Source organism: Nomascus leucogenys, chromosome 16, assembly GCF_006542625.1.
Source record: "Nomascus leucogenys isolate Asia chromosome 16, Asia_NLE_v1, whole genome shotgun sequence".
Classification (NCBI taxonomy): Eukaryota; Metazoa; Chordata; class Mammalia; order Primates; family Hylobatidae; genus Nomascus; species Nomascus leucogenys.
Window position 1 is genome coordinate 82,030,473 of NC_044396.1, and position 18,321 is coordinate 82,048,793.

Below are 18,321 nucleotides of genomic sequence, written 5' to 3' on the forward strand. Positions count from 1 at the left end.
GCACGATAGCTCACGCCTGTAATCCCAGCACTTTGGGAGGTGGAGGTGGGTGGATTACTTGAAGTCAGGTGTTTGAGACCAGCCTGGCCAACATGGTGAAACCCCGTCTCTACTAAGAATACAAAAAATTGGTTGGCGCGGTGGCACATGCCTGTAATCCCAGCACTTTGGGAGGCCGAGGCAGTTGGATCACGAGGTCAGGAGATCAAGACCATCCTGGCTAACACGGTGAAACCCCATCTCTACTAAAAATACAAACAATTAGCCAGGGATGGTGGCGGGCGCCTATAGTCTCAGCTACTTGGGAGGCTGAGGCAGGAGAATGGTGTGAATCTGGGAGGCAGAGCTTGCAGTGAGCCGAGATCGCACCACTGCACTCCAGCCTGGGCGACAGAACGAGACTCCGTCTCAAGAAAAAAAAAAAAATACAAAAAATACAAAAAATTAGCCAAGCGTGGTGGCGCACGCCTGTAATCCCAACTACTTGGGAGGCTGAGGAATGAGAATCTCTTGAACCCGAGAGACGGAGGTTGTAGCGGGCCAAGATCGTGCCACTGCCCTCCAGCTTGGGCAAAGAGTGAGACTCTGTCTCTGGAAAAAACAAATTATTAATTTCTCCCTGGATAAAATTGTATCTGCTGGGGTGGAATGGAAGTAGGTGAGGTTGGGGGACCTATGAAGAAAAGAGGGCCTTTCCACTGGGCAGTGAAATGCAGTACACACACACTGGGGGCAGAGCAGTGTGAAAACATTCTGCACCAGCACACAAATGACTTTTGGCAAATCATCTTCCTAATCTGTCGGATGTTATGTCTCTGCAGAACCTGGAGAAAACCAGAAAACCCAGCTTGTTTGCCCTCATTTTGGCAGTTTAATTTAGGAATCACACTGGCTTTACATAAACTCTTTACCAAAAAAACTGTATTCTGTATTTTGAAGGCACAAGTTAACGTGGGCCCAAGGGAAGGAAGCATTGTATACAATTACATAATAGTTACTCTATTACTTTAAAACCTAATGGCAGCCCCCGGCAGAAAAGTCAAAAGGAGAGAGAAACCATTTCTGTAAAATTATCTGATGCAATCATCTCTTTGGAGACATTGTCAGTTGACAATGGTTCTGCTTTTTCTCTGGAGCTCATTCAATTTCAGTTATTTACCTGAACCTGGAAGCAGAGTTTTCCTCCCATCTACCACTAGTTTTTTTTTTTTTTAAAAAAAAAGAGGCCGGGCGCGGTGGCTCACGCCTGTAATCCCAGCACTTTGGCAGGCTGAGGTGGGTGGATCACGAGGTCAGGAGTTCAAGACCAGCCTGGACAAGATGGTGAAACCCCCGTCTCTACGAAAAATACAAAAATTAGCCGGCTGTGGTGGCAGGCGCCTGTAATCCCAGCTACTTGGGAGGCTGAGGCAGAGAATTGCTTGAATCTGGGAGGCAGAGACTGCAGTGAGCCGAGATCGTGCCACTGCACTCCAGCCTGGGGGACAGAGACTCTGTCTCAAAAAAAAAGGCAGGCAGGATTTCTCAAACAAAAGCTTGAAATGAAAAGCAGTAACTACTCCCAAGGCCCTGCTTATTGTGGAAGAGTCATTCAACAAATCTTTTTAGGGTCTCTATTAACAATTTATTTTCTCTACCCCCGTCACAAAAAAGCAGAGGAAGTAGTGTAGGGGCCACAGCCACAGCCACACCCCACTTGCTTCCTAGGTGTGTGTGGTGTGTGACTGCCCGCAAGCAACTCCAGCTCTCTGAACTCGTTTCCTCATCTGCAAACTGGAAATATTTATTTATTTGACAAAGATATTATGAGAATTTACTCTGAAAAATACATGTAGAATACCTAGCATTCAATTAAGACTAGGTAAATGCCCTTCTCAGGAACCATACTAGAGAAGGTGAGTTTCTGGTCCAGTGTGATGACTCACGCCTGTCATCCCAGCACTTTAGGAGGCTGAGGTGGGAGGATCGTTGAACCCAGGAGTTTGAGACCAGACTGGGCAACTTAGCAAGACCCCATCTCTATTATTATTTTAAAAAATAAGAAAAAGGTGAGTGTCTAAGAAGAGATAATATTTTTATCCATCTTTGTACGCCAATCCTACCACATCTACTCCACTCCTTCCCCATCGAGAGGCATTCTTCAGTCAAGCACACCTCACCTCCAATTCCAAGGGCAGGTCCTGAATAGTCTAAGCCAATCAGTATTATCCTATTTCCCACCACAATTAATTGAAAGATGAATGCATGTCCTGAAATGATCCAATCAGGACAAAGTTCAGAAAGTTTGTTCAGTGGCGCTACGGAGAGATGGTAGCTCTTTTCTCTCACGACCATAAAGGAAGTCAACCTGAGAACAGAGCCCACAGACAGAGGTACAGAGCTGGAAGGATCATAAGGAAAGGAAGAGGAGCCCTGACCTATCCTACCTCTCCAATTTTTGGTTATGTGAGCCACTTAACTGCTTTTATCAATTATTCCATTTGAACTGGGATTTCTGACACTTCCAATTCAAAGCATCTAACTGATTGATACATCCTGGTGCATGGCTGAATAAATCACTGAATGAAAGATTACATACTTCCAATTATTTAACTCAGACTTTAAGTTCCCTGGGAGCAGAAACCCTGGTCAATCTTGGTCACCCAGGACCAAACAGAGTTTCTGTACACAGGCCCTCCGTAAGTACTTTTTTAAATAAGTGAATGAAATGAAACTTAACAAATCATGAGCAGGCGCAGTGGCTCATACCTGTAATCCCAGCACTTTGGGAGGCGAAGGTGGGCGGATTACCTGAGGTCAGGAGTTTGAGACCAGCCTGGCCAACGTGGCGAAACCCCGCCTCTACTAAAAATACAAAAATTAGTTGGGCATGATGGCGGGCACCTGTAATCTCAATTACTCAGGAGGCTGAGGCAGGAGAATAGGATAATCGCTTAAACCTGGGAGGCAGAGGTTGCAGTGAGCCAAGATCAAGCCACTGCTTTCCAGCTTGGGCGACAGAGCGAGACTCTGTCTCAAGAAAAAAAAAAAAAAAAAGGCTGGGCATGGTGGCTAATGCCTGTAATCCTAGCAATTTGGGAGGCCGAGGCAGGCGGATCACAAGGTCAGGAGTTCGAGACCAGCCTGACCAACACGGTGAAACCCCATCTCCACTAAAAATACAAAAATTAGCTGGGCATGGTGACACGCACCTGTAATCCCAGCTCTCGGGAGGCTGAGGCAGGAGAATTGTTTGAACCTGGGAGTCAGAGATTGCAGTGAGCCAGGATCATGCCACTGCACTCCAGCCTGGGCGACAGAGCAAAACTGTCTCAAAAAAAAAAAAAGAAAGAAAGAAACTAGGAAACTTACCAATCACCTCACATTTCAGAAGCTTTGAAAGCCCTACTCCCCAGACCTACCTGGATCAAAGGAGGGTCAAGAGGAAGCCCATATGATTTTGGAGCCATCAGACAGGACTGGGCTCAAATCGTGACTCTAAATAAGCCTCGGCTTCTTACCCTGAAAAATGGGGACAATAATACCTATTTCCCTGGGCAGGAGGAGCCATGTCAAAGAACCAGGGGGAGGTCTCATTCAAGAAATATTTATTTCCCCCCTGTTCAGCTAACCCTGCTTCATTCCATGGGTTCTGCTCTGGGGTTCAGAAACGGGAGTCATCATATGGACAGAGTGGTGGGACACAGCCCAGATCACCCAGCAGAGCCAGCCCTGGGAGCATGAGAACAGGTGAGGCACACCCTAAGCCTCCCATACCTCAACATCCATCAGTCCCTTTAGGAGCAGCATCCTAGGCAGACATCATAGACAAAACTGGGCCATCCAGCTTCTTGGTTTTGCTGGTTGCCTCCTTACAGAGGGGTAGGACTAGTGCAACTCCCATTATCACAGATCTGTACAACCTTAGAGGCTGTCATTTAACCATTTAGAAGTAATATGGAACTCGGCCAGACTGTAAGCTCCAGGAGGGCAGGGGCTTGAATCATTCACTGTTCTATCTCTGGTACCCAGTAGGCAATCAATGGAATATTTCGTGAGTACATGAGTGAAGATGAATGAGTGGATAAACAAATATTGATGAAATCAAGATCTCAGAAGAGAACTATGGCAAAACCCTATTATTTAGTACAGTCTACTGGCTATGCAGCAGCTAAATCAAATACCAGGCAATGCAAGGGGCTTCTGAAACTAGCAGACCTAGGCTGAATTCTGGCCTTGTCAGAGCCCAGGCCTACCACCTCAGGCAAGTTCTTAAACTCTCTGAGCTAGTTTAACAAACATAATTATCAAGATTAAATAAAAATGTTTAATTGCGGCCAGGTGCAGTGGCTCGTGCCTGTAATCTCAGCACTTTGGGAGGCTGAGGCGGAAGGATGGCTTGAGCCCAAGAGTTAGAGACCAGCATGAGCGACATGGGAGAACCCTTCTCTAAACATACAAAAAATTGGCCACGCATGGTGGTGCTTGCCTGTGGTCCCAGCTACTCGGGGAGGCTGAGGTGGATCACCTGAGCCTGAGAAGTCAAGGCTGCAGTGAGCCATGATTGTGCCACTGCACTCCAGCCTGGGCAACACAGTGAGACCCTGCTTTAAAAAAAAAAAAAAAAAGAAAGAAAGAACGAAAGAAAGAAGGAAAGAAAAAGAAAAAAAATTAGCTGGGTGTGATGTGTGCCTGTAGTCCCAGCTACGCAGGAGGGAGGCAGGATGATTGCTTGAGCCTGGGAGATTGAGGCTGCAGTAAGCTAGAATCATACCACTGCACTCCAGCCTGGGCCACAGAGCAAGGCCTTGTCTCAAAAAAATAAAATAACATAAAATAAAATAAAAATAAACGTGGGGTGATGTCAATTAAAGTGTCTAGCCCAGCATCTATGGCATAAAATAGGGACCCAGAAAATGTCCCTTCCCTATGAATGCCCTTTACGTTTGGAAACAGCTATCATATGTCTCCTCTGTCTTCTATTTCTTGTTAAATATTTCAGCTAACTTAATGGTATCCTTAAATGACTTGATTTCAGAGTCCTCTTCTATCCCTCCCCTCTGCAAAGGCTCCATCTGTTAAAACCCCACTTGGGGTATTGCATAACCAGCTCGCAGAATCAGCAGCACGCTCCTGTTTGCTCATTCATCTGTTAATTCATTCACTGAGTAAACACTGATTAAAAACCTACTATACTGGACATCCTTGGCTTTTGCCTACCCACCATTCACAAACGGTACCCGCATTTCCCTGGAGACCTGTAGTCTTTTTCCCTCATTCTCAGTCTCTGTACCTGAGCAGGTGCAGGCTGCACCCAATCTCCCTCAGAGGGAGGGCATTCGATCCAAGATGGCCAATCAGAGCGTCGCATTTGCCTGCCACAGCGATTGGTTCAGGGCTGTGCATGTTATCCAGAAAAGACCAATCAGAAAGACAGTTGGACTCAGTTCTAAGACTTGTTGAACTACTGGAACAGTGGCCTTTTTTTACCTCCTGCTAGAACCGCTGACAACCATTTTGGACCACAATCCAAAAGAAAAGGGAGGCAGCGTTGAAGATGGTGAAAAACTGTGTAAGCCTTGGCAACACTTTAAGCCTTGGATCCTCCAGGCCTTATGTTTCATTCCTAGATTCTTCAATTACATAAACCAACAAATCCCCTTTCTGCGGAAGCCAGTTCGAGGCGAGATTCTGTTTCAAGGTCGACAGAATCCTGACTAATGAAATCCGAAGTGCTGTGGTGTATGCTGCATGCTGGCTATACACAGATGAAGCAAGGTGATCCATACCATCCTTCCAGGCACTCACAGGCTGATGTGGAGATAGCTACAAACAACTACAATTATTTAAAGCCAATAAGATAACTGCTTTAATTAAATGCTACACAGTGCAATATGAGCACAGCAAAGCACCTGGGTCCAGGAAGGCCTCACACAGCAATGGCGATTAAACCTATTCCCTATCTCTATTCAGGCAGTGACGATGGAATTACTAGTTGGAGGAGTCAGATAACACTGTTGATTCACATTCATCTTACAGTAAACTAAAACCATTACATCCCACATTGCACATAAGGGCGATGATACTTAAAGCTCTTAACAGCTCTCTCTGAGCCTACAAAATACTGTCTTAAGAGACCAGCAAAGTGCTCAGGTCAAATAACTCTCACTTGCAAGTGTTTCATCTGAATTGTGCAGATAATGGAACGCTCTTAAATACTACCCAGGTCAGTTTTTGTGATTTTGATTCCATACGCTTAAATTTTCATTCCAGTTTTCTTGACCATTTGGATTTCTTGTCCATTCGTGTGTTGATCACATCACGACAGCATCAAAACAGCCCTTTCAAGATGAATAACCTACTTACTGAATTTATTTCCAGATGATCAAGGGAAGGGGAAGAGAGAAAGCCTCTGGTTCTATAAAACATTTCCTGATGGGTTAGAAATGTGGCTGATTGCAGAAAACAACAATAACGACAATAAAAAGCATCTCTGGGAACATCTATTTTGAGAAGAAAGGCCCCTAAAGGTCACTCTTTTTAAGTGAACAGACGCCGGTGTCTCTTAGACCTTTGATGATGCATACTCAACGGGAAAGTTGTAAAGATAAAATAATTCAGAAAAGGAGGACATCGCAGGACAAATTCTCCTTGCCTTTGTTGTTTCTAAACACATCAGCAATTCATGTGGTCCAGAAACACAAGCTACAGCTTTCCAGAACAAAGAATCTTACAGTTGGAAAAATTAGTACTGACTGAATACTTCTGTGTGAACTCAAGAGAGGTGCCAGGGACTACTGTCAGGTGAGACAAAGGCATGAGATGCCTCCCAGATAACTCCGATTTCTATGAAGCAGCTGGGTTACCCCTGTTTCCAAAACACCTTGCAGGCTGTCACGGAATTTCCCTTCCTCTACCTGCAAGCCACAGGACTTTGCACAACAAAGGTACCACCCATTTTCTGGAAAATGGGATTATGGGGCCAAGCACAGTGGCTCACACCTGTAATCCCAGCATTTTGGGAGGCCAAGTCAGGAGGATCACTTGAGCCCAGGAGTTCAAGACCAGCCTGGGCAAGATAGGGAGACCCCTGTCTCTACAAAATGAAAAAAATTAGCCAGGCGTGGTGGCACATGCCTGTAGTCCCAGCTACTCAGGAGGCTGAGCCTGGGAGGTCGAGGCTGCAGTGAGCCGTGATCGTGCCACTGCACTTCAGCCTGGTAATCAAGCAAGAGTCTGTCTCTAAAGAAAGAAAAAGGAAAAGAAAATGAGATTTATAATTTATCACACATTTACTGAGCAGATCTGCAGTCCAGGTATCAGCAGGCAATGGAGAGAACTCCAGTGTTATGGGTGTGTGAGGACACATCCTCACATCCTTACCTGTGTGATCTGTCTTACCTGTGAGCAGATATCACAGGTAATTGCCTGGTGCTTGGCAAATGCTCAATAAATGTTTGTTTCCTATGGGGCATGTGCAACCCCACCAAGGAGACCTGCTAAATCTCCTCTATAAACATTCAAAGAAACATAAAAGGACATATAGCAGGATATCTTCCACCCACCCAAGACCCACAATCCCCTAAGTTTTTCCAAGAGGTAAACAGAATTTCCCCAGACGCTGTGTGTGTGTGTGTGTGTGTGTGTGTCCTTCCAGCAATCGCCTAGGCATAATCAAGCATGAGTATGTGTGTGGGTGGGTGTGTATAAACACTTATACCCTCTTCTTGTTTTCCTACATCTGGCAGCATACCACATATACTTTCCTGCAAATTGCTTTATTCTTAAACTTAAGAATATATCCTGAAAATAATTCCTTCTTAGCAGATATGACCTACTATTTTAAACAGTGGCAGAGCAATCTACTTTAAGAATATACATTCAGGCGGGGCGCGGTGGCTCACGCCTGTAATCCCAGCACTTTGGGAGGCCGAGGTGGGCAGATCACGAGGTCAGGAGATCGAGACTATCCTGGCTAACACGGTGAAACCCTGTCTCTACTAAAAATACAAAAAATTAGCTGGGCGTGGTGGCAGGCGCCTGTAGTCCCAGCTACTTGGGAGGCTGAGGCAGGAGAATGGCATGAACCCAGGAGGCGGAGCTTGCAGTGAGCCGAGATCGCGCCACTGTACTCCAGCCTGGGTGACAGAGTGAGACTCCGTCTCAAAAAAAAAAAAAAGAATATATATTCAATCAATTCCTTACTTTTTGTTTTTTACGGTTTTGTTTGTTCATTTTTTGAGGCAGAGTCTTGCTCTTGTCACCCAGGCTGGAGTGCAGTGGTGCAGTCTTGGCTCACTGCAGCCTCCACCTCCCAGATTCAAGCTATTCTCCTGCCTCGGCCTCCTGAGTAACTGAGATTACAGGTGTGGGCCACAACACCCAGCTAATTTTTGTATTTTTTGGTAGAGACACAGTTTCTACCATGTTGGTCAGGCTGGTCTCAAACTCCTGGCCTCAAGTGATCTGCCTACCTCAGCTTCCAAAGTGCTGGGATTATAGGCATGAGCCACTGCGCCCGGCCTAAATCAATTCCTTATTGATATACATTAAGTTGCTTCCACAGTCTTTCTATTACTAGCAATGCTGCAATGAATATATGTTACATGCACCTTCACACACATGTATAACTATAGGAAACATAGAATTTATAAGACAAAATCCTTGAAGCAGAATTGCAGGATCAGAGGGTATGTGCACTTAAAATGGTAGACAGTGCCAAATGGCCCTCCAAAGAAGTTGTACTAATTTTCACTCTCATCAGTAGCGGAATGAGTATGCCAGTTTCTCCAATCACAGTCACAAAAGGTTGTTTTGTTTTGTTTTGTTTTTAAATACAAAAGAAGAAAGGCAGAGCTCACTCTTGTCCCATTGTCTCTTCTTGCCCCTGTGACATCATAAATGACATGACTACTTCTTAAAAATTCCACCCCTGGATGCAAAACCCAGAGATCAAAGTTTAAAATAGGCCAGGCACAGTGGCTCACGCCCGTAATCCTAGCACTTTGGGAGGCCAAGGCAGGAGGATCACTTGAGTCCAGGAATTCAAGACCAGCCTCTATAAGAAATAAATTTTACTTTATTTTTTACATTTTAATTAATTATTTTTTGAGATAGGGCCTCACTCCATGGCCCAGGCTGGAATGCAGAGGAGCAATCCTGGCTCACTGCCACCTGGGTTCAAGCAATCCTCCCACCTCAGCCTCCCAGGTAGCTGGGACTACAGGTGCATACCAACACACCCAGCTAATTTATATATTTTTTGTAGAAACAGGGTTTTGCCATTTTGCCCAGGCTGGTCTCAGACTCCTGAGCTCAAGTGATCCTCCCTTCTTGGCTTCTCAAAATGCTGGGATTGCAGGCATGAGCCACCAAGCACAGACAAAAATAAATTTTTTAAAAAATTATCCATGAGTGTTTTTTTAAAAAATTAGTGCAGTGACCCATAATCGCTTCACTGCACTCAAGCCTGGGCAACAGAGCAAGGCCCTATCTCAAAAATAAAAAAACAACAACAAACAGATTTTAAAATAAAATGAATGCCAAAGGCAGTGGTGTTCTGAAGGTGGCTATACTGACTCAAGAGTCCTGACCACGTTCATTTCTTCCAAACTCCGCGTTCAGTGGCATCATGTTGGTAGCTTGAAATTGGTCCTGGTGGAAGTATTTACACCATAGGAATCAGCAAATGCTACAAATTAGGGCTTCTTTTCTTTTCTTTCTTCTTTTTCTTTTTTCTTTTTTTTTTTTTTTGAGACGGAGTCTCGCTCTGTTGCCCACGCTGGAGTGCAGTGGTGCGATCTTGCCTCACTGCAAACTCCGCCTCCTGGGTTCACGCAATTCTCCTGCCTCAGCCTCCCGAGTAGCTGGGATTACAGGCACCCGCCACCATGCCTGGCTAATATTTTGTATTTTTAGTAGAGACGGGGTTTCACCTTGTTACCTAGGATGGTCTCGATCTCCTGACCTCGTGGTCTGCCCAAAGTGCTGGGATTACAGGCGTGCTCAGCCTCCCAAAATGCTGGGATTACAGGTGTGAGCCACTGTGCCCGGCTTTCTTTTCTTTTTAAATCACTGTAAACATTTACCAGCACACCAATGTAGACTACAGTAAAAACTGAGGGTATACCACCCTCCTTTGAATATTTTGCCCTCAATGGTGACCTGGTCACAAATTCTTGGAACCTAAGGATTGGAAGATGTCTGAAAGGACATCTAATCCTTATGTCTTCTAATACTGCCTCTCCCTTAGTCCCTCTATGTAGATGTAAGTAGTGCCACTGATACTTCTTCACCATTATTTCATATACCCATCTCTTTATCGCTTAGTGCCTACTCTTGGTGATTTCCCATAGTATAATACTTGCAAACACAGACTCAAGGCTACCCAAGACAGACTGGAGTCAAATCCCAGATCCATCACTTACCGGCTATGTGACCATGAGCTAGTGGCTTAAACTGCTATTTAGTTTCTTTGTCTACAAAATTCAGATGATCATAATAATGCCTCCTCATAATTTTGTTCTAAGGAGGAAATGAGTTAATGCAAATAAAGTACACAGAACAATGGCATGTACTATGCACTTAACAAATTTTAACTGTCATTGTCTCCCAGCTCATTAATTCTCTCTTTAGCTATGTCTAATCTGTCATTGAACTCTTTTGTTGGATTTCAATTTTAATGATTATTTTTCCTTTCAATTCAGCTGCTCTTCAAGTCAACCTATTCTTTTTCCATCTTTCTCTACATTTTTAATATTACCTTTAGTTCTTAATCATTTTATTTCTTTTTTCTTATGAACCTAAACTAAGACATCTTAATCATTTTAAATATATCATTTTTATAATCTCTTTTAAATGGTTTTATTTCCAACTTGGAATGGTTTCCTGAATAGTTTATAGTTTTTCATTGTGAACTGTCTTCAGAGGTCATTCTCACTGTGGGAGTGCTGTTAGGTATGGGTTATTGAAATATGCCTATGGAATGACTTTGTGTTGGCAGTAGAGGTTTCCATGGTACTAGACCAGTTTTTATGTTAATTTTTCAGGTTGAAGGGTCTCATACCTCATAAGTAATAAAAAATACAGATTCCACAACCACATATGGTACAATCCCATGTATTTAAGTTCTTGCTGGTAACTTTTGTTCCAGTCAAGACAAGCTTCCTCTCTGTTTCTCCAAGTATTGAAGTTTTTCTAGCGCCTTTTCATGAAAAAGTCAGAACTTCAAGGCTCCAGAGCACTCAATTCTACCTTGAGCCCAGGTCTCCTTCCTAGAGCCACTGTGGCATTAAAACTTTGGCCCCCAGGCTCTATAGCTTCTGTGCAAAAGCCCCAGGAACAGTCATGGCTTCAGCTCACATGCCACCCTTTAGCTTAAATTTGTCCTCTTTTTTTTTTTTTTTTGAGGTGGATTCTTGCTCTGTCGCCCAGGCCGGAGTGCAGTGGCGTGATCTCTGCTCACTGCAACTTTCCCCTCCTAGGTTCAGGCAATTCTCCTGCCTCAGCCTCCTGAGTAGCTGGAATTACAGGCATGTGCCACCACACCTGGCTAATTTTTGTATTTTTAGTAGAGACAGGCCTTCACCATGTTGGCCAGGCTGGTCTGGAACTCCTGACCTCAAGTGATCTGCCTGCCTTGGCCTCCCAAAGTGCTGGGATTACAGGCGTGAGCCACTGCGGCCGGCCTATCCTCATTTTTGACATTCGCAGGTTTCCCTTTCTTCAGCGCTCCCCTAGATAAAAATTCTTACATTTCCATCAATTCTGTATTCATACCAGGAAGGACAAGTCAGCTTAGTCCACCATGTTGCCAGAAGTATTCCAGGTCACTAAATTTAATATAACCACTTATCCACACTTGAGTTCTGCCCACATTAAAATTGTATCTACTCAAGGGTTAGCTTCTAAAGCCAGCATGTTGTGTGAAAATTGAAAGAAGCCAAAATTCCTCTTGAAAAATCCCACAATAAGGTCTCAGGTTGGAGACAAACAAACCATCTTTCATGAAGTCCAACACAGCCAGTCTTTCCTTCAGCACTGGATTTGGTTTCTTAGGGTTGGGCACCATATGTAATAACTGGCTTAGATTTAGGGGCCATGTTGTGTGATAATGAAAATCCATAAATATGAGAAACATACTTGGTGGCACAAGATACTCACATCCTGAAAAGCCATGAGAACAAAGACCAACAGACGGAACAGCAGATCTATGTCTGCCATTCACACCCACTCCAAGAGAGACGCCCATTGGGTAGAATGACAGGATCACCTACACTATTTAAAGTGGTGTTTTTATCCTTTTGTTTTTGTTGAGCAAGTATATTTGGATACAGCTAAGGTGGAAGCATGAATCTATGTTGACAGACGTCAGAATAGTGCTTAGCTCTGGGGCAATACTAAGTGCAAAGGGCATGAGGGAACTTTCTAGAAATATTGTATATCCTGATTTGGGTGGTGGTTAGATGGGTGTAACGTAACAAAATTTCACCAAGCTGTACAATTAAGATTTGTGCATTTTACAGCATGTAAGGTAACTCGATTAAAATAAAAGTTAAAAGCATGCCTACGTAGAGATGGCTGTACAGTATTTTGCCAAAGGTCCCCATCCTATGGTTAAGCCTCACCAGTGAGGATAGTAGGGAGTCTAGGAAACTGGGGGAAAAAAGAAGTAGAAAAGGGAAGTGCACTGTCACAGACAGAGGGCACCCAGGCTCCAAGAGTCAATGGTTTTCCGTGAAGGGCCTTATAGGGTTGACAAGACTACATTAGTTAAGAGCACTGACTTACTTTTTTTTTTTTTTTTTTTTTTTTGAGATGGAGTCTTGCTCTGTCACCCAGGCTGGAGTGCAGCGGCGCAATCTCAGCTCACTGCAACCTCCGCCTCCTGGGTTCAAGCGAATATTTTGTATTTTTAGTATTTTTAGTAAGTTTTGTATTTTTAGTAGAGATGGGGTTTCACCATGTTGGCCAGGCTGGTCTTGAACTCCTGACCTCAAGTGATCCACCCACCTCAGCCTCCCGAAGTGTTGGGATTATAGGTGTGAGCCACTGCGCCCAGCCTATAGTTCTTATTTAAACTAATAATTTGACCTAAAAACCTTGTAGGTTCATGGAGTGAATGAATATTCATAGAGTGAATGAAGGGATGTATACGTATTCTGATTTCAGCAGAGGTAGGAGGTTCTTATTTCTATGCAACTGAAATCCATCTTGTAGCCATCACCATCCACTTTAATTTTTCCTCATAGGAAGTGTGGTTAAGAGTGCTGGCTCTGGAGCCAGACGACCATGGTCAAATTCCAGCTCTGTTACTTACCAACTGGGTAACCTTGAATGAGTTAATCAAATTCCAGGCCTCAGTTTCTTCTCCTGTAAAAGAGTTATAGCAAGGATTAAGCAAGTTACAACAGTTCTCAGTACACAGAAAGCCCCCGGTAAATCCTAGCTATTGTTTTTTTTCCCATAGTAGAGGCACAGTTTGGGAATAACAACTCCAAATAGCATTTGTTTGTTTGATTGTTTGTTTGTTTTTTAAGACATAGTCTTGCTCTGTCGCCTAGGCTGGAGTGCAGTGGCAAGATCTCGGCTCACTGCAACCTCCGCCTCCCAGGTTCCAGCAAGCATGCCTGGCTAATTTTTTAATTTTTAGTAGAGACAGGGTTTCATCATGTTGTCCAGGCTGGTCTTGAACTCCTGACCTCAAATGATCTGCCAGCCTTGGCCTCCCAAAGTGCTGAATTACAGGCATGAGCTACCGCACCCGGCCCCAGATAGCATTTGTACAGTCCATTATATCACTGAATTGTTTTGCAAACAGTTTTCTTATTTAAGGCTCAAAATAGTCTGGTATATTACAAATAAATAGAGATTCAGAGAAGTTGAATAATTTGCTGAGGGTTGCACAGCAAGTAAAGAACAAAGACCTAAACCAAACTCCTATGACTGAAGGGCAGTTTGGCTGGACTGTATTGTCCTTAGGAGCATATATGGTGGGGCCAGGGCTATCCATGGAGATTCAGTATAAAGGATATTGGGACCCTTGGCTGCAGCAGCAAGTCTTGGTCCCAGCAAAATGCTCAGTTCAACTTGAATTTAAAACAGTCTTAGTCATTCTGTCCCCTGAATCACTTCCTGTTTTAGGTTTCTACTTTGCAGAGAAAGAAACACAAACAGGTACATTACGCCAGCCTTGTCACCCTCCAAAATCTCCTACAGCAACAAAAGCTGATGAAATAAAGAGAATTTTCGTAAAACCACAGTTAACATCCCATTTAATGCATCCGCCAGCAGTTAGTGTGAAGATCAGAGCAAAGTCGGCAGTGTCTAGACACTCTTACTATTGAATGGAAGAGAAACAGGATGACTTTTTCTCTGGCTTTTATTCTGATTAAATCTTTAGCTGCCTTAGTGTTTTCTCTTTGCTTTTCATTGGGTGCTGGAACTACCGGAAGCCACTTAACCAGCCTTGTTTTATTCACAAAAGGTTTAGGGGCCATGTCTAATTGTCCAGAGAGAACCCTATCTGCTGATAATTTCAGCCACTTCGGCTGCTTTTGCAGCTCTCTTTTTGTTTGCCAGTGTAGGTTTTCTTTCTGTTCTTCTTGTTATGGCATGAGCGTGGCTTCACATTCCCTCTTAAATAATAATCACCCAACTGCTCAGTGGCCAAGAAGAGGATTTAAGAACCATCTAGGCCAGGCATGGTGGCTCACCCATAATCCTAACATTTTAGGAGGCTGAGGTGGGAGGATTGCTTGAGCCCAGTAATTTAGGGGTCTCTTGTCTCTACAAACAATTTAAAAATTAGCTGGGCATGGTGGCACATGCCAGTAGTCCCAGCTATTTGGCAGGCTAAGACAGGAGGATTGTTTGAGCCCAGGAGGTCGAGGCTGCAGTGAGCCATAATGTGCACTGTGCTCCAGCCTGGGTGACAGAGCAACCCTGTCTCCAAACAAAATAAAAAAAAGAACCATCTAAGCATACTGCATACTCACAAACTATGTCCTCTTATGTACACACACTGACTCCACACATACCACACATTCATTCCATGTACACACACCACACATACACCATACACACATCCCATGCACACACCCCACACACATCCCAGGAACATACCCCACACACATGCACACCACACACACACACCCCACATCACTCAGACACACACCCAGCACACCCAAGGGCATAGAGTGTGGCTCTGATAGAAGTAACATGGGCCTCTAAACAAGTGTGGCTTCTTTTCATTTCCAAGCTATAGGCAGAAAGCCTGGACTACAGCTCTAGAAACCAGATCTCGCCTCATCTTCAGACTCATACCATGGGTCTCATCCCTTCTCAGTCTTTCGGAGCATCTGACTTGGGCGAGTCACTTAACTTCTGTTATAAAGTGAGGACACTCATTCACTCAATAGCTACTGAGCACCTATTGTGTGCCAAGCATTGTGGCCATGGAGATAATTCCATGAATTAAACCGTCCCAGCCACCCAGGAGCTCTCCAAGATTAGGGGAGCAATTACAGGCAGATGAATGCTCTGAAGGAAAGGGGATGAGGCAATCTCTGAAAAGGGTATTTAATTAACTCAGCAGGGGATGGAAAGTGATGGATAATCGAAGAAAGGCTTCCCCAAGGAGGTGATATTGAAGCTGAGAAGTAAAAGTTAAGTTAGAATTGGCCAGAGGCAGGAAGGGATCCAGGCAGAGCTCTCAGCACAGGCAAAGGCCAGCAGGTTAGACTGCTGGTCCATTCAGTTAAGCACAGGAGGTGGAAGAGGGATGGGCCTCGGTATGTCAGGGGTGGGCTTGCCAGGGTAACCCGCCTGGGCCAGGTGCCCCCCCCGAGGTCCCTCCCAGCCCTCAAGGCAGATGCTATCGTATTCTGAGAGCCCAGGTCCTCTCCTTCCCTGACAGCCTTTCCACCAGCATGCTGAAGTCAGCTCCAGAGGACAAGGGGAGTCCCAACCACCTCACGGGGGGCTCCTGCTCCTTCCTCTTTCGTCTCCTCTCAGCAGTGACCAGACAGTGACTCAGGGAAGGGAGCTGTCCTCTATTTGTCATTTAGTTCTTTAAAAAATACTCGCCTATAGTCCCAGCTACTCCAGAGGCTGAGAAAGGAGGATCACTTGAGCCTTGGAGTTCAAATCCAGCCTGGGCAACATAGTGAGACCCTGTCTCCATAAAAATAAAAATTAAAAAATACCCAGGACTCCTATACCCAACTAGCCTTCTAACCAGCTCCCTCCTTTCTCCCACCCATTCCCTCACCTAGCTGAGAAATGCTCTGTGTCCTTATCAGGATCCTCCAAGGGACTTTAAGCTTTGAGCCACCTGAGGGCTCATGCTAGGTTTTGGTCATCCTAGTGTCCCCCGCACCTGGTACTATGCCTGATGTCTAGTGGATCCCCCAAATGCAGACAGGACCAAACCGATTTCCCTCCCTGTAAATGAGCACTGCCCAGAGCTCACCCACAGGGCAGCTTGTCTGAGGCCAAGGCGGGAGACCCAGAATCCAGCTGACCCAACACTCCTCCCCCCAGCACTCTCTAGGAGACTCTGCCCTGTGAATCCCAATTTGAAAACTGACAGCTATGTTAGTCTAATTCCCTCATTTTATCAACAAAGAACCTCAGGCCCAAAAGAATGATATGACTTGCCCAAGGTCTCTCAGCAAATGTGATATAAGGTTTTTTTAAAGGAGCAAAACATCGCTTAAATGGAAGCCTATCTATCACCCCTACCAGAAGCATTGCTTATTTTAAGAAGAAAACCCTTAATGTTGGCAAGTCAAATGGAAGCTTTCCTTTCTCTGACCAATTTCGCCATACTTTCATGACTCCTGGGATGCTCTAGGCAGCACTAAAAGTTCCCACTGAAGCAAATCTATTTACAAAGGCGACCAGGAATTGTTTTAGGGATTGGATGTATTTTTGATTATGGATCATTTTTAAAGTTAATTATCTATTACATGATCTAAGGCTATAATAATTTTTTAAACAATTGCACCTCCCAAACCACTTAGTTCTTTCCCGATTTTTAAAAATGTTTTGCTATTTTAAAATGTTTTGCTATTAAACAACTTTACTAGAAGTAAAAAAAAAAAAAAAAATCACAGATGATTTTTTTTTTTAAACTTGAAACAGGGTCTCACTTTGTTGCCCAGGCTGGAGTGCAGTGGCTCAAACATGGCTTACTGTAGCCTCAACCTCCCGGGCTCAAAGTGCTCCTCCTGCCTCAGTCCCCCAAGTAGCTGTGACCACAGGCACGTGCCACCATACCCAGATAATTTTTTCTTTTTTTTTGAGACAGAATCTTGCTCTGTCACACAGGCTGCAGTGGTGCGATCTTGGCTCACTGCAACCTCTGCCTCCCGGGTTCAAGAGATTCTTCTGCCTCAGGCCCCCGAGTAGCTGGGACTACAGGCACCCGCCAGCACGCCCAGCTAATTTTTGTGTTTTTAGTAGAGACAGGGTTTCACCACCATATTGGCCAGGCTGGTCTCGAACTTCTGACCTCAGGATCCGCCCACCTCAGCCTCCCAAAGTGCTGGGATTACAGGTGTAAGCCACTGCGCCTGGCCTAATTTTTTTTTATTTCTTGTAAAGACAGGTTTTCACCATATTGCCCAGGTTGGTCTCAAACTCGTAACCTCGAGCAATCCTCCCGCCTCGGCCTCCCAAAGTGCTGGGATTACAGGCGTGAGCCACTGCGCCTGGAACAGATGATTTTTAAGGAAGACATTTCTACCCATAATCCCTCCACCAAAAGAAAGAATTCCTTACAATTCTGTGTCCTCCTAAACTTTTTTATCCACAGTTCTGTACTCTGGAGATATGTATGTATTTCATTAAAACACATAACCTTTTGTATAAAAGATTGTTAAATAATTTCCTTTTTTCTTAAAAAATAAAAAAGACAAAAACTTTTATTATGCAAGTCACTGACACCATGTTTCTGATAAACGCCACGGAGCAAAACCCAGGATACAAGTTAAGAGCACCTGGAAATTCTGGGTTTGAGACTGTTAAAGCAATATTTTCTAGCCTGCTTCATTCCATAATTATTCTGACACTTTCCACATCCCACTTAATAGGAAACAGACAAAGGAAAACAGGTGTTTTGCTTATTCTACCTGGCATAGCATGCTCTACTGCCGAAGTTTGCAGCAGTTGCTTATTGCTGTATTTTTCCTGCAAGTGAAATGACATCTCTGGTTTGGCCAGAGTTTAAAAATACTGCAGCCGGGTCCCCACTATGCATAATTAAACAGACTCTCTGGGGAAGCACCCCAGCACCATATTGCGCCGAAGCTCCCCAGGTGATTTTCATGTGCAGCTGGG

The 18,321-nt window shown here is 44.4% G+C and overlaps 1 protein-coding gene across 12 annotated transcripts in view; it reads right to left on the reverse strand.

The window, feature by feature from the left end:
* The window catches only part of FAM49B (family with sequence similarity 49 member B), a 177,904-nt gene that overhangs the window by 118,587 nt on the left and 40,996 nt on the right, over window positions 1-18,321 (reverse strand). For all 12 annotated transcript variants that reach the window (XM_030795484.1, XM_030795473.1, XM_030795479.1 and 9 more), the window contains exon 2: window positions 13,298-13,350. The gene's annotated coding sequence lies outside the window, so the exon portion shown is untranslated. The remainder of the gene's footprint in view (window positions 1-13,297; window positions 13,351-18,321) is intronic.